At 41.1% G+C, this 13,806-nt stretch overlaps 1 long non-coding RNA gene across 1 annotated transcript; it reads right to left on the reverse strand.

Annotated features, from left to right (window-relative positions):
* Positions 1-4,864: 4,864 nt before the first annotated feature.
* On the reverse strand, positions 4,865-13,030 carry LOC141371053 (uncharacterized). The gene is made up of 3 exons (XR_012375669.1): positions 12,912-13,030; positions 6,869-6,934; positions 4,865-5,002 (listed from the first exon to the last, which is right to left on the reverse strand). It is a non-coding gene; the product is annotated as an uncharacterized lncRNA (long non-coding RNA).
* Positions 13,031-13,806: the final 776 nt, after the last annotated feature.

Below are 13,806 nucleotides of genomic sequence, written 5' to 3' on the forward strand. Positions count from 1 at the left end.
TGGGTTCCATGCTCAGTGGGTAGTCTGCTTGTCCCTCTTCCTCTTCCCCTCCTATGGCTTGTGCTCTTTCTCAAATAAATAAATAAATAAATAAAATCTTTAAAAAATTAACTTTTATTTTACTATATTTTCTTTCATCTATTTATCTTTATTAAAAATTTGAGTTGGGGCGCCTGGGTGGCTCAGTTGGTTAAGCGACTGCCTTAGGCTCAGGTCATGATACTGGAGTCCTGGGATGGAGTCCCACATCGGGCTCCCTGCTCAGCGGGGAGCCTGCTTCTCCCTCTCCCTCTGCCTGCCACTCTCCCTGTTGCGCTCTCTCTCTGTGTCAAATAAATAACTAAATAACTAAATAAAATCTTTTAAAAAATTTGATTTGGGCATTTTGAATTTTAATGTTCTCATATGGATCAAACATTCAAATGACCAAAATGTATATTCTTAACATTTTCCCTTTTCTTCCCATTTCCTATCCTTCCCAGTGTCAACTCCTGTCCTCAGAACAGCACCACTGTTACTAACTTCTTTTTGTGTATCTGTCCAGGGGTTTTCTCTGAATATCCAGGGAAATATAAATATTTAATTCCTCAGACTCACAAACTTTCACATGAATAGTAACTTACTCTGCCCCTTGTTTTGTGTCTTTATTTTCTTTCTTAATACTAGCCTTAATGTTATTCCTATCCCATGTACTTAGAGCTTTCTTACATTTTTCTTTTCTTTTCTCTGTATTCAATGTTACACCTGCATTCTATTCCATTGTATGAATGCATCTCCCTGACGGACAGGTAGGCTATTTCCCTTCTTTTGCTATTATTACAAAACGTGATGGAATGAATGACTTTGCACCTATGTTATTTTGCATGAGTATTTTTTTTAAAGATTTTATTTATTTATTCATGAGAGACAGAGGAGGAGAGAGAGAGAGGGAGAGAGAGAGAGAGAGAAGCAGAGGGAGAAGCAGGCTCCCAAGGAGCAGGGAGCCCGATGCGGGACTCGATCCCAGGACCCTGGGATCATGACCTGAGCCAAAGGCAGACGCTTAACCATCTATTTGTAACATGAATTGGACAGGTCTCAGCATCCAAAAGTATGTTTGCTTCCAATTTGTTAAGTACCATTAGCCAAATTTCCTTCTATAAGATGAAACCAATTCAAACTCCTGCCAACAACATAGGAGTGTGAGTGAGGGCTTCCCCACAGCTTCACCGACACAGGAACAATTACATCCCAACTTTAAACTGACATAGGGAAATTGATATATTTTTGGTGCTGTGTTTTCATGTTTTCCTAAAAACTTAATTTTCATAGTCACTTGTTTTAGTCTTTGGTCATTAGAGGCTGTTTTAAAGTGCTTTATATATACTTTACCCCTTGCCCATTTCTTATGATACTTATTTCTAGATATTTTATCACATTTTGTTGCTAGTATAAATGGAACCTTCCACTCTCTTCTCTATAATTTGTTGGTGTTTGCATGGGTGTAAATTATTGATTTCTGCATATTAATTTTGTTCTCCATAACCTCACTGAATTCTCTCATATATACAGTGTGTTTTGAGTTGATTCTTTTGGATTTTCTAGATATACAGTGATAGCTGCAAATACTGATAATTTTCCTTTATCTTTCCATTTTCTTACCCTTCTCTTGTCTGCTTCCAATGGGTAGTAATTTATTACGATGTTAAACAAGAGTGGTGAAGTGGTATCTCTTTTATCCCTGGCATCAGGGGGAATACATGTGGTGTTTTCCTATTAAGTATGGTGCTGGCTATTGGGCTTATTTTATAAATCTGTATTGGCTAGCTTTCTCCATAGAAACAGAAGCAGCGGGATGGTTCTGTTTCTAAAAGAAGATTTATTATGAGGAATTGGCTTATACAATTATGGAATCTGCAAGCTGGAGACTGAGGAAAGCCAGTGGTGAAATTCAGTCCACATCTGAAAGCTTGAGAATCAGGCGAGCCAAGGATGTAAAGCCCAGTCCACATATATGCATTTTTTTTTCTGATATATGTACACATGTGTAGGTATAGTGTGTGTCTTTTTCTATTCTTATCTTGAGTGCCTCTTATCAATTCAATTATTTGAGTAATGTCAAATATCTTTTCAACATCTGAGATGATTATTTGATTTTCTCTTTCAATATATGATTAAGATAAATTTTCTTAATATATTTCCCAATATTAAAGTATCCCAGAATAGTTTCACCTCCTGGAGTATATCCCAGTTGCTTATGGTGTATGTATGATTTGTAATGTCCTACTAATTTGTTTTTGTTGTTGCTGATATTTTATTTGGGATTTTTGCATCTAAATTAATAAGTGTCTGAATTAATAAACGTTATCTTTTTGTGTACTGTTGGTTTTTGTTACCAATGTTGTGTTTACTTTTTATTATGAATTTAGAAGTTTTCAAACTTGAATTTATTTACTTAGAACTGAGAGAAAAAGTCTTTTGTTTTCTTCAGTTCCTGAATTATTTCCCACAATAGTTTTTTATTGTTTTTATAAGCTCTCCAACTCTTTTCTTGATTAGGCAATCTAGTAATCAATCTAGTTTTTGCTTTTGCTTTTTGGTTTATTGCTTGTTTATTTTTTCCTAAGATCCAGCTTTTGAATCTGTTTGTTTGTCCACTATTTTTCTGTTTTTTTTCCCTAATTCATTAATTTCCGCTTTTATCTTTACAAATTCTTCCCTATTGTTTCCTTCGAGGTATTTTGTTTATTCTCTTTCTAACTTCTTGAGTTGTATACTTAACTTATTTATTTTCATTCTTTCTTACTTTCTGATATATGTATGGGAAGTTATCAATCTATAAGAATTAAAGGGTATAAATGCACACACTTCGAAGGTGTAACATGTCATAGAGACCAAGAAGAGTCTGTTCCCTGCTCTCTCTCTTTGGTGACCTTCACAGTGTTAGGCACGTACTATGTTCTCAATAATTATTTGATTCAACAAATGCAAAGTAAACAGATTCATGGCAGAAGAAAGTGCCCCCTTTTCTTGCCCTTCCACCCTGCAATAGAAGTTTTGTTGCATCATTGTTGTCAGTAAGCCCATGGGCTTTTGCTTCAGCAGAAACACTGGAGTGCTTTAGCCAAGATGATTCCTCGCCAGCCATGGATCCTGAGGATTGACTGCTTGATTTCTCAACAGAAAAATATTTTGATAAACTGTTTGAGTTGGCAGCAATGCTTCCAGATTCCTTGCCCGAGGGCACAGGGTTTAGGTCCATCTGTAGATCCATTCAATAGTAATGACAGCTTGTATTATAGAGGACTAAGTTTGGAAGATTCCGGTGTTCCTTAAACAGACTGTGTCTTTCACCCTCTTACCATTCCAGAGAGGTAGAAGGAAGAACATCTGGGACATAAGGAGAAACTAGAATCCCAAGTCTCTTGCTAAGAATTTTTATCTCCTGTCAGTGATGGTCGATAACCTTTTTACACTAAACATGGTCATTTAAAATAATATATATTGTTATATATTATTATTTAATATATATGTGTACATATTATAAAATCAGCTCTGAGGCATAATCTATATACAATTTACCAATTTAAAGTGCACAATTCAGTGAGATTTAACAAATATATACAATTATGAAAGCATCATAAACATCCATTTTCATCATCCCAAAGAGAACTGTCATGCCCCTTCGCAGTCAATACAATTAACCTAAATTCCTGGCAACCACAGAAATACCTCTTTCTTATCACTACACTTTTGCTTTTTTTAGAATTTCATGTAAATGATATCGTATAGTATGTAATCTTTGTGACTGCTTTCTTTCACTTAGCATCAGTTCCTTTAAAATCCATCCATGTTGTTGTATCCATCAGTAGTTTGTTACATTCTTATGCTAAGATGTATTCCATTGTGTGGATATACCAGTTTGTATAAATATTCACCAGTTGATGGATGTTTGGATTCTTCACAGTTCTGGGTATTTTAAATAATGCTGCCATGTCCATTCACATAAGAATCTTTTTGTGAACATAGGTTTTCATGACTTTTAGGTAAATATCTAGAAGTAGAATTGTGGTATGATATGTGTATATTTAACTTTATAAGAAACAAATTATTTCCCCAAATGGCTGTGCCATCTGCATCCCCATCAGCAAAGAGAGTTCCAGTTCTTCCACATCCTCATCAACACTTAATTTTAGCTATTCTAATGAGAATTAAGTGGTATCTCATTGTGGATTTAATTCACATTTCCTTAAAAAATAATGTGATGTGAATTTTCATGTACTTTGCCATTAGTATATCTTCTTTGGTGAAGTGTCTGTTCAAATCTTTTGCCAACGTTTTAATTGGGTTGTCATTTTATTATTGAATTGTAAGAGTTATTTATATATTCTGGATACCAGATTTAAATTAGATGCATGTTTTGCAAATATTTTTCTCAGTCTTTTGGTTGCCTTTTCATTTTATTAACAGTGCTGTTGAAAAGCAAAAGTGTTTGATTTTGACAAAGTTCAATTTATCAGTGTTTTATAGTGTATGTTTAGATATCCTATTTAATAAATCTTTGACTAATTCAAGTACACAAAGATTTTCTCCTCTATTTCCTCTAGAATTTTTATAGCTTCACCATTATATTTAGGCCTGTGATCCATTTTGAGTTAATTTTTGTATATTATTGGGGTAAAGGTCAAGGTTTATTATTTTCATATATAGATATTCAAGTGTTCCAGCATCATTTGTTATAAAAATTGTCAATTTGCACCTTGTTGAAGATCGATGATCGTATATGTTGGATTCTTTGTGATTATCTGTATAGATACTGGGTTGTCTGCAATACAAGTGAATTTTTTTCTTCTTTATTTCACTGTATGTTTTTATTTATTTTTCTCCCCTTATTAAGTTGGCTAGGACCTCCAGTACAACGTTGAATAGAAGTGATGAGAGCAGGCATTTTTGGCTTATTCTCAAATTTAAGGGAAAACATTCAGTTCTTCATCACCAAAAGGAATTTGTTGCCACAGAAGACCTGAAGGATGTTTAAGGCAAGATGTTTATGAGTAAGCCCAAACAAGCCTATGCAGAGAGAGGATGTAGGACCTGAATCTTTTTGCCACCCATAAGAAGAAATACACTGACTCTCATGTCCCTCTTGCCACCGACTTATGACAAATTTGCCCATACTCCTTTCCTAAGCTGAGACCTGGAGAAGCTAGTTTAGTATCTCAAGGTCACCTGGTAATCCAATGGTGGAATGAGGAACAGATTCCAGATAAAAAATTTCAGGCTTTTAAACTATGAAGCTGGGTTGGATCATCATGACAGTCTATGAGCCTGTGTAGGAGATCTCATGCCTAGGTAGCTCCAACTGTGCTCCCTATGAGAACTTTAGGTACCCTTACCCTCTTCATCTCTGTCCTTTCTCCATGGCCCTGAAGGGGACCAGGACAAGCTATCCCAAAATGTGCCACAATGGCATATTTATTACTTTGAATTGAAGCTACGTGGGAAATGGCTGATTCAAGAACACCCAGACCCTCCTCTGCCCCCTGAAAGCAGGAAACAAATCTCCCACATGAAAGATACCCTCCCTATACCAAAAAGTAAAAAGACATCCTTATTGGCAGAGATAGGAACTTTAAAGCTGAGAAAGCTGTAGAAACAAACCTTGATACTTTTTACTAATCTATTATTTCAGCTCAAATTCTGTTTAGAATTCCTTACTAATAAAGCTCTCAAACATCTGTCAGTTCCTCATAAATTTATTATCTCTCTCTCTCTCTAAAATGTATAAAAACTGTCTGCTTTGATGATTTCTTTGGGTCTCAATTTCATTGTATGGCCTCTGTGCACATGTAATAAAAGTTTTATTTTTTCCTGTTAATCTGACTCATGTCAATTTAATTCCTAAACCAGCTGGAAGAAACCTGGAGGGTAAAATAAATGTTTTCCTGCCCTACAGTCTTTATTTTGATATAGTTACTTCTCCCTACCATTGTGGTAAAGAGGCAGCATCAAGGCTAAAATAACTTTTCCCAACCATGCCCCTGCCTCATATTTCCATTTAGAAAACTCAGAAATATGTCCTAAGGCTGAAATCTTTTGTCACAGAGGGTTTTTTTTTTTTCCCCTCCCTTGATAATTGTCAACCAAAGCTTCCTCACTGCTGGAATCAATACTGCCCCAAATGGCTAACTTCTGAGGCCATTCACATAATAAAGAAGTGATTCCACAGAGGTTGCTAACATGGAGATCATTATACTAAAGCAGAAAAATCTCACACAATCGAAAATATGTAACCCATTTTTAGAGGCTTGGATGCTGCTTGGAATAATCTCTAAGGTTAACTAGGCCATTTGCACGTTCGGAAGAAATACCTTCTTGTTTGTTAGGAAAGAGATATTGTTGGATTTTAGCAAGCATTTGGTCCTTTGTTACTGGAAGCTTTCCCAGTCAGGCAGGGGGCTAGTTAATTAGGAAGGCTGAGGTCACAAGCTGGTTTATTGGAACAGTAGCTGCTAAATGACAGATTTATTGTTTATCAGGCATTCTGAAGGTCAGGTTTTGGTGTTCAGCTTCTCCTTATCCAAGATTTGGTGATATTACCACACTCTCAATCTTGCACCATCCCTGTTAGGATCTTGTTCAATATATAATGGTGGTATAGTGGTTTAAGATGAGAGTAGATCTGTTCCCTGGGCCTCATAGGCTTGAAGACCTATGATCATCAAACTTCCTCTCTTCTGGCAAGGCAGAGAATGATCAGAGAAAGCTGATGAAAATATCACAATTTTGTTTCAATTAGTAAGTCAGTCTGGTCAACAAGAAAGATGCCTACAGATTTTAATTGGTCTCAGAGGAGGAGATCAGAATGTTCTAAGATGTCCTTGCTCACCCTGATATTGCATTATCTGGGCCACAGGGCAGCTGCAATCTTTCCCCCAGGGCTCAGGATGTCTGCCTGAAAATAAAATTCAAACTTTAAGTATTAACCTTTTTACCACCATGTTGCTTCAAAACAGATATTCTTAAGTGGAATCAGCGTTAGACATGCAAAGTCTGTCCCATTTCTAAACAGGCCGATCTTATTCCTAGAATACTAACCCCAGAGGACACAAATATTGGGGGAGAGGAAATTCCATCTAGGAAGAGTGATCAGAAATAGCTTAGATGAAATTGAGGTCTGTGTTCTCATGCTAATTTCACTCATAATTCCAGAAGCCAATCCCTTCACTTCTCTGTGCCTTGGATTCTCCATCAATATAATGGGGATTCTTGTGTTCCCCTAGAAAATGACTTGTATTTGCAATCATCAAATCCATGGCACAAATCCTGACTTGTTCTAGGTTATGAAAAGGTTTCACTATCAAATGATAGCATCTATTCTAAGAGCTTCTCTCCTACCTACAATTTCACGTGAAACTCATATGCTGTATTAGTCAGGGTAAGCTAGGTTTTGCTGTGGCAACAAACCTTCAGATCCCTAAGGTTTATTCCTCACTTACACTACAGTCTGATATAGGCCATTCTGCTTTGCTTGGTGGCTACTTTTTAACAGTGGTCAGATTTGAGTCACTTCTAGCTTACAACTTTGCTGTCTCTGAGTTCTTTGCTTCCAGCCATAGTGGCAGGAGAGAGAGCATGCATGGAGCTCATGTCCCCTTTTTTACTGCCCCAGACAGCAAATATCACACATTGCTTCACTCACACTCACTCCCATGAACCTGAATCAGTCACATGACCCTGTCACAAATACAAGGGAGGCTGGGAAATATGGGGGAGCTTGTAGAATATTTGGAGAGCACTAGCATTTATGTCACGTGTTATAATTTGTTTTGTTATGTCCAACCCAGGCAGGGATTCAAAAATGAGGAAAAGTCCATTCGAAAAACTTGCCAGGTACTACCAGCTAGAGATACAAAGATAAATAAGACTCAGGTCCAGCTGAGGAATTCTTAATTGGGGGGTGGGGGTGGGGAAGGATGCACAAGAGGAAGCGACTGGGCTATATGTAATAGCCTGGAGGTATAAATGAAATTTATGGAAGGCAGAGGCAGGAGTGATGAACCCTGTAATAGTCAGTCAGGTAAGGCTCTACAAAAGAACGGACTTGAAAGATGGTCCTCTGGTTCTTGAAGGAGAGTTAGGAGTTCACCAGGTGGTGGTGTTGGGATGAATGGATCCAGTAGTAGAGAGAAAGAAGCTTAGGGTCAGACTTCTTTTCTTTTCCAGCTGAAGTCAACAGGAGACACTCCTTCAGTCCACCGGGTTAAGCCTCTTTAAAAACAGTGAGTTCGTAAATGCGAAGGCCTCCAGTTCACAGCACCCCAAATAACGGGTAAAAATGAGAAGAGAGAAAATAGATGGAATAAAGATTTTGAAGACAGAACGGAGGAGAGGCCTTCACAAATTACTCCCTGCTAGGGTGGCTCAATAATATTTTGGTTGGCACCAGTCGCCTGTCTGCTGTGGTATTCAATTATTGGGCAGAAAAGCTCTGAGAGTAATGATCGCTGCCTTTGCCTGAGGGTCCCTCTCACTCATTATTTACCACCCCTATCACCCTGGAAGACTGACATTTAAGCCTAAGAAAATAGGATCCAAACCCAAAAACATTATTTCCAAAAAATGACAGGATATAGAATTGAACCCTCTGGAGCGTGCTGCCCCATCAGGGGCTCGAACAGCTACTTTTGATGTGGGGCCTTTCAGACAAGGTTACTAGTCATAATACCTGGCATTTGCATAGCATTTAATCATTTGCAAAGCACTTTTAAATATCCATTAGGTGAGCCTTTAAAAAAAAATGAAGACCAGTGTTGAGAAGGATGTGGGGAGCTGGTCACTTCTTTGCATTATCGGGACAAAATGTAAATCGCTGTAGCTTTTTTGGAGGGCAATTTGGCAAACCTAAGCAATCACACTTTTAGGAATTTATCTTCTAACTACATTTGTGCAAAGGCTAAAGAGAAACATACGAGTAAGTCTATTGCATGATAATGCAAAATAGAAAAGGGTGAGGGCAAAGCTTACTACCAATTGGGGAATATCCAAAAAATTCATTATATACTGGAACTAGGAAATACTACATATCTATTAGAAAATGAGAGAAATTTGGGGTCTTGCTATGGAAGAATATCCATGATAAATTACTTAGTAGAAGTCCGAAGGATGTGCTGTGTGTGTGTGTGTGTGTGTGTGTGTAATCTGTATAAGCACAGGTATTACTTCTACAGTATTCAGTGGTTACCTCTTGGGAGTGGGCTTGAGGTTGAGAGGGACATTAAATATGTACTTTACATAATTCCTTATGAGAACCCAAAACTGACCTCTTGCCCTGCTTTATAAGTGTGTATATCACCTTTAACAGGACAGGCAGGAGGAAAGCAAACAACAGAAAGCACTAGGAGGGTCACCCTGTCCCCATGAAGTCCCCCAAATAAATAAGATCTTAGGCCAGTTGCTGTAAGTTCCAAATTCCTTACTGAACAGCATTATCTACCAATAGTAGCTGGTGCTCAGGGATACAAGGGATGCAGGAACACCTGACTCCAGGGTCCCAAACAGACCAGGTCTGGTCACTTGCCGCTGACAAAACCCAAAGGCAGAAAAACAAACAGTGGTGATACAAGAAAGGGATTTATTTCAGTGAGGCTAACATCTCAGACCATCTCCAAAATGCAGAAAATATTTCCAGGTATATTAGGAAAACATGGGGCAAAGGTAGGTGCGTACCTGCAGGGGGGCAGTGAAGGTTCAATCAATCATGGGCAGAGTCAGCCACAGGCGGGCAGGGTCTTGCTAGCTCAGGGCGTTCCTGGCAGCTGGAGGGCAGAATTTTGGTTCCCATCTGGGGATGCTTTGCCCACAGGGTCTTCCGCCTGAGCCAAGGGACAAGCTGGATACAAGAACCCAACTAAAATGTTTGAGGCCAAAATGGAGGCAGCCAAAGTCCTCTTCCACCTTGACCTTTCCAACGGCTGATATCTGTGTGTGACTTTGCAATGTTGTAGCCATTGTTAAAATGGCTCTTTCCCAGTGTGAGCGGACAACCTGTAATCTGTGTCTTTTCTTTACATACCTGGAGTATATATTCTTTAACCCAGTGAGCTATCCTAGAACTGTAGTTCTCAATCATCATTGCACATCAGAATCATGTGGGGAAGTTTTAAAAACAATTCATGTGTGGGTTCCATCCCCAGAGATCCTGATTTAATTAGTCTGGGGTGTCAGGGCACCAAGACTTTAAAATTTCCCCAAGAAATTCCAATACACAACCGAGGTTGAGGACCACTGTTCTCAAATTTGGACTCACTTGTGCAATTAAATGACTGTCATTTTGTAAATACTTTTGTCTCTACACATTCTTTTCAGCATTTTTTCCCGCAAACTATTTACAGCCACCATGTATTATTTTAAAATTACAGAAAAGAAAAAGAAAAATGTTCTCGATACAAAAAAAAAATCATATTGCTAATTGATTTTGGAAAGGTCTAGATTTTCTCAGTACTGTGTGTGGTAGATGTAAATGAATGCATCCTCTCCACTTACCAGCGAGGAGATTGAGGCGCAGAGGGGATGATGGGATTCACCGAATTCTGCATCGACCAAACAAAGAATGGGATTCGTACCTATGTCATCTCAGGGTAGCCCTGGACCATCCACAGAACGCCCTCTCCAGCACCACTGGACTAGGATCTGGCCATAAATGAGACTCCTTGCCAACCAGCTCCAGGAAGTTGAGAAAAGAGAAAAATCTAGAGGAGGTCACTCCGGTTAAAAGTGACCGGTTAAAAATTCAGGCTTCGGGTCCTGCTCTTCCACTGTCAGCCGTGTGACAATCTCCGGACACCTTTGGCCTCCGGCTTTCCAACCTTCCTTATCCTTTAGCCCTCCCTGCCCAGACCCCTCTGTGCTGTTCTGTATGGGGCATCCATGGGCCACAGGTAGCTATTGAGCTTCGAAATGCGCCGAGTACGACCGAAGAACTGAAGTTTTAGTTTGTTTGTTTGTTTTAAAGATCTTATTTATTTATTTATTTGAGATAGAGAAAGCAGGCACTTGAGAGAGAGAGAGAGAGAGCACAAGCAGGGGAGAGGGGCAGAAGGAGAGGGAGAAGCAGGCTCCCCGCTGAGCAGGGAACCTGACGCGGGGCTCCATCCCAGGACTCTGGATCATGACCTGAGCTGAAGGCAGATGCTTAACTGACAGAGCCACCCAGGCCCCCCTTTGGTTTGTTTTAAATTTAAATGACTTTAGACAAAAATGTATATAGCCACGTATGGCTAGCGGTGGAGTAGTAGACAGTGCCATTCAGAGTGGTTTAGGAGAACACTCCACCCACCCTGAGAATGATCGCAGAACAGGAAAGATGTATTTGATGACACTGGGCTTATACATAGGGTGAAGGCTGATTTTTAAAAAACTGGCTTGAGAACTGTTATGTACAGCATAAAGTCAAAACGATTCAGCTTGGCATTTGCAATCCAGCTGTTGTGTTTGCTCCTAGATTCCAGCCATACCAATATTCGTTAGGCTCCAAAAGACCGTCATTTTTTCTCATGCCGTTCCCTCTGCCTCTGATGCTGGCCGCATCTCTTTACCTGGATTCTGCCGTTCCTTCAAGACATAGCTGAATGCACCTGCACCTGGGAAGCCTTTGACCTTCCCCAGCTCCCCAGTGCAGTGACCCACTCCCTACTAGCACTTCCAGCACTCGGCTGGCTTTCATCTCTTTACATTCTGGTTACTGGTTCAGGTCTCAGGAGGAGACCCACGGAGATAGCACAAGGCAGTATGGTCAGTCCTCTGATGGAGAGAGATCTGGATTGCTCTGGAAACCCAGAGAAGGGGCCCCCAGAGCCAGGCTGGAGAAGGGGGGGGGTCCTCTGAGAAGCAGCTGTGAAGACGGGATAATAGAAGCAACATTTTTTGAGGGCAGAAGCCTGTGGAGTAAAATAGGGCTGGAGCTGGAGCTGGAGAGGCTGAGCAGGCTGTCACACCACACCACGAACACACTGTAGCTTTCAGAGCAGCGTCCGGGCCCCGAGCCAAGTGTGCTCCCCATGACTGAAGATCTTGGAGGTGCCTGTACCACCCCAGCCACAGAGGGCGATGCACTAAGTAAAAATACCTGGGAAATCACTTCGTAAGTGACTAAGTGCTACACAAGTAACGGTCGTTTTTATGGTAAACCTGTAGGAACAGCTTTAGTGGCGATATCAGGAGAGCAAGGCAGCGCTAACCAGGAGGCCCACAGGTGGAAATTGACCAATTAAACTACAGATGTTGTTTTGAAATTGAATAAGAGACAGTATGCAAAATGCAGGCTTTAGTTTTGCTATCACAACCTCTTTCTAAATGAGTTTAGATTTAGGATTTGGCAACTGGTGAGGCTGCGAAACTCCTTTTCCCTGGGGTATTAAAGATTGAGAACAACCAAGCAACAAGTATTGAGTAAGTGTCTGCCATGTGCTTGTCCCTGTGCTGAATGCCACCGGGGATTAGAACCCTGAGAGGAGGCTAGTTCTTTAGAGGAACACGTTGGCGAGAGGAGACCTAAACTCATAAATGACAGAAACAGAAGGGACCACACAGGTATTTTGTCTGTAATCTGGACAGACACAATACAATCTGCTCAGAGGAAGGAAGCAGCACTTGTTATGGGCTGGGAAACTGGGCAGAACCCACCCGAGACTGTGTTCTGTCAACTGCTCTAATCAAGCTTAAGTAACTGACATGACAGAAACAAGATAAAGATGGGAGTGAAATCAGCGAGATGGAACGAATGGAAATCTAAAATGAAAGTTTTTCATTAGGTGACTGAGTAGGATCTTCCTTGGGGTTCTGGACACAATGTCCCACCTGTCACCCATGCTTCTGGGATAAACTCATGTTTCCCTCTGAGTTTCTGAGCCACTGACCTGACCTTTACTCACCCCATCCTTCATGCTTTCCAGGTGAGGGGCAGTTCCGGTGCTCTCCCAGCCATAGACGGGTCTAATCGACATCTCCCCCCCCCCCCCACCGCCCTCCGCAGCCCTGGCCTCAGAGTCCCTTTTCAGGGAGTGGGAGGCTTGGGCTGAGTCATCCCAGTGATAAACGCTGTAGTCACTCTAGGGAGGTGTCCCCAGATGCCCCTGCTGGAGGGCAACCAAGTGAGTAACCCTGCCAGTGTCACATGGTCCTGGAACGGAGCTGGCTTGTGCCTGGGCCAAGTCCGTGCGATGAACGAGGTTGCTCACAACACACACAAACCCCGACGGGTTCCACTGAAGGGACCGGAGGTCTGTCTGGGGGTCTTGTAGACTTTCCTGAGCCTGCAGAAGGAAGGCTTATGACAGGCAACTGATTCTCCTATGATGGAGCTCTAGAGAACGTTCCTGGGGAAATGCTGCCTGCAAATCCCTGGGTGGAGATGGGAGGGCATCACCTGTCCTTTTCCACGTATTTCCTTGTTCTCCTCATCACAGCTTCTGGGGCTGACACAGGAATGTCAGCAGCTTGCTCCCTCTGGGCAGACAGGGAGAGAAGCGGCAGTCTCCCAGATACAGGATGGTGTGAAAGCTAAGAGCCATTGTCAGACTGTGAGCCAGGAACTCAGGTGACCAGAATGCTTCCCCTGGGAGTTGACTGCGGTGGCTAGAGTTATGAGGGGTGGCCCGGCAGCTCAGGCGCTGAGCTTTGTGCGGCCTCACCCAAGGGAATTTCCTCACAGGTCCCTTGTATTACTCACGGTGGGGTTTGGATATTGGCTTTGGGTGTTAGTATGCATGTCCTTCCAGCTGACCTTCCAGGTCCCTTGAATCCTCATATTGTCTCTCTCCCTCCCTC

The sequence above is a fragment of the Callorhinus ursinus genome, unplaced genomic scaffold (genome assembly GCF_003265705.2).
Source record: "Callorhinus ursinus isolate GAN/ISIS: 27379988/994484 unplaced genomic scaffold, GSC_fseal_2.0 scaffold54, whole genome shotgun sequence".
NCBI classification, from domain to species: Eukaryota; Metazoa; Chordata; class Mammalia; order Carnivora; family Otariidae; genus Callorhinus; species Callorhinus ursinus.